Below are 3,224 nucleotides of genomic sequence, written 5' to 3' on the forward strand. Positions count from 1 at the left end.
AGCAGGGTATTTATACCCGGGGTTTTAGGAGCTTGGAGTCTTCCGCAGCTGACCTCGGAGCAAGAGGCAGCTTAAATAAACTTCGCAGATTGCATCTACCAGAAGGGTCCTGACCATTCTTGTCTCGGTCCGTGTTGCTCCGTGTCATCCGCGCGCGACACATCCTCATATCCTGTATTACTGCAGGCAGCATTCTGAAGATTTCTTTTTGTGACAGATCAATGCCTGTTTCCTCTATGAGCATCATTAGATTTAGGACTTTGTCTGATGTTGCATTTTCTTTTTCTTGTTTTCTTGTTGAGGATGTCCAGGTATGTTGCTGTCACGTGTTGTTTTATAAGAACTCTGCACCATGTGCCAGGGCAACTGAGGGGCCCTGAGCTCTTCCTCTATGTGACAGCTAAGAGTTGTTTGGGGGACTACCTGTGGCATACTATGATGGTGGGTCAGACTGTTGTGCAGTTGAGGTGCCATGGAAAATCAGTGGCTGGTGGTGGTGGGCCCCAGAGAATGGTTTGAGGCCAGGGACTGTTGGTTTGCCACTGGGCCAGGTAAGGGCGGGCCAGCAGCATGGGCACGGGCCTGGTCTGGATTCTCTGGCCATAATTTGCAGTCTTTTAGGGAATTTCTGTGGCACCCAAAGCTGATAGAGCTGGTTTTTGACTTGGGCTGTGGCTTTCAGCACCTATTGGTTTTTTCCCCTGTTTTGTTATGTTAAAATCCTTGTCTGTGCATAAGGGATTAGAGATCTACCTGTTATGTTAATGTTATGCTGATGGAACAGGTTTCTGGTAGCTTACATTCAAAGCTACACAAAGGAACATAGGCTGACATTGAAAGCATTTTTTTGTTGTTCTTCTTATTATTTTTAAATAGGCTATGGGGTGCCCTGGTGTCAGGGCTGTGCTGCACTGTCCCCCAGGGAAGGAGGACCAGATTAGCCAAGTAAATTGAGGGTCTACTGGATTTTAATTCTCTCCAGGCTGTACTCCTGTGTTACTCTGGGCTCTCTCCTGCACAGCTCTACAGACTGTGTTCTGGGGATCTGTGTTCTGTCACAAGTAAATATCCCAGGGGATTTTCAATTGCTTCAAATTAATGTTGAATTATCTACTGTTAACCACTGGGCCAGGTGCAGAGCTGGGGAGAGGGGGAAAGGGGTTGGCGGTGTAGTCACTTCAATTCTGGCAGGGGAGGGGAGAGTTAAAGCTCAAGAATGCAGTAGTGGGCAGGATAGTAGAGAGGGGAACTCTGGTGTGAGGTCTTATGGCTAGTTCTCAGAGGCTCTCCACCTTCACCAGCCTGGGATTATGACCACCTTTAGACATCATCCTGCTCACTCACTGTGGTTATCGTATCTTGGGCACAGGAAGGGGTGGCAGACATCATCCTACTGGACCTGATGAGGGAAAAGCTGAGGCCAGGGGCAGATTCAGTTAACTTATAATGTTTCAGTGGCTTCTGGAATCGCTCCATGGGCAAAAATTTCAGGGGGAGTTCCAAACCAGGCCCCAGCACACTGAATCTATTTTTAGCATCCATCCTCCCAATTTTGGCCTCCTTACCTCTTAAATTTCTGATCGAGCAACAGGAGCAATGGGTGTGTGGGAGGGGGAGCATAGGAAAATTCTACCTGGACACTATCTTGACTCCCCTCTCAAATGTATTTCTTTCTACACACTTGTTAGCATAACTGGTTTTGCTGCTTCTCCAGAGAGCCCGGCCTAGCACCATGGATGAGCTTGAAAATATGAATGTGTTTAAAAAATCAGACAGAAAAGGATACATTTTATTTGATCGCACTAATGTGCAATATCTAGAATAAACTAATGTATAAGGATCAAAGTTTATTACTGGTTACAGGAGAGAGCCTATAACCGCTTGGTAGTGCAAATAGTTACATGCTCAGCTACTAATGAACATATTGATAGTTCAAATCCATCCAAAGAAGGGTTTGGTGGTCTTTTTTTCCAAATTCTGGTTATTAAAAACTCTATGGAGCCTATTTCTGTGTGCTCAAACACACACAGGGAACCTGGTCTGTTTTTTGTTTATTTACAAAAGGTAGGAAGTGGGAAATTGGGAGTTATTGATTAAAGAGTACTGTGTTTCTGAAAACGATGATTTTAAAAATTGAGAACGGATAGTGTTTAGATATAATTATTGTCATGTGAGTGTCCATGCAAAAAGAATGGAAGTGGAAAGTTTTTTTGTTATATACATTTCAACACAATGCAAACATGTTTAAAATTGAAATGAGAAAACTATTGCACATGTCAACGTGTACTCACAAATAGCCTTAAATTTAAGTTCGATGTAGAAAAAAAGTGCAAAATATACTGAGTACACGGTTTTCTTTTAGAATCGAAGTGATGGCATAAAGACCTGACTTCAAGTTCAATGTTGAAGATGGGTAGAGCAGTAGATCATAGCATTTCCAGAAAGGCTTTCTGGGAACTAACGTGGACAGGACAGCATGGACAAACACAGTCAATTCCCCAGGGAGTCACTCATGTCATGTTGATGGGGATTTCCCATACCTCCCCTAACTGATTTCCCAAATCATCCAGATAGTCTTACAGAACATATTACTAGATGTGCGCAGATCTACGCTATTAAATTTGTATAGCTGCGTTTTTTAAAAGAAAAATAAAATGATTTCTTATAATGTTATAGATATTATCTCTCAGAATATAACTTGAAACAAAAGACTTTTTTTACAATTGTGATTAATCCACTTTATGTAAGGAAAAGCAAAACGAAGCTCATCTCACGGAGTCCATTTCAACGCATGGGGACCCTCCCTGACGGAACAGAACGGGCCCTGTGGGTTTCTGAGGCTGCGAGTCTTGGTGGGTGTAGAAAGTGACTTGTGGTTCTGACCACTGACCCGGCAGTTAGCACTCCCACTTGTAACCCAAAACCACCCGGGCTCCTCATAGGAACCCTGAAAAGAAATGTGGAGTCTGAAAAGCCATTTCTAATACACTGAACATCATTTTTGGAACAGGATGGGTATTTAACTAGGATTATAACCCCAGGTACACTTATCTTCCATTCCTGTTATGTCTAATGAGAAAATGAACTCAAGCTTTCTGTCTCTATATTTGTTATAATTTTTAGAATTCTGTGAAGAGAAACACAATTATTGGGGTTAGACTGGACAAGAGAGAAAATAATAACGTTAAGGCTGAGTGAGAAAGTATGGCTAGCACATTTACAAT

This window comes from Echinops telfairi, unplaced genomic scaffold (assembly GCF_000313985.2).
Source record: "Echinops telfairi isolate 266 unplaced genomic scaffold, ASM31398v2 ScPeMD7_15;HRSCAF=58, whole genome shotgun sequence".
In the NCBI taxonomy this organism is placed as follows: Eukaryota; Metazoa; Chordata; class Mammalia; order Afrosoricida; family Tenrecidae; genus Echinops; species Echinops telfairi.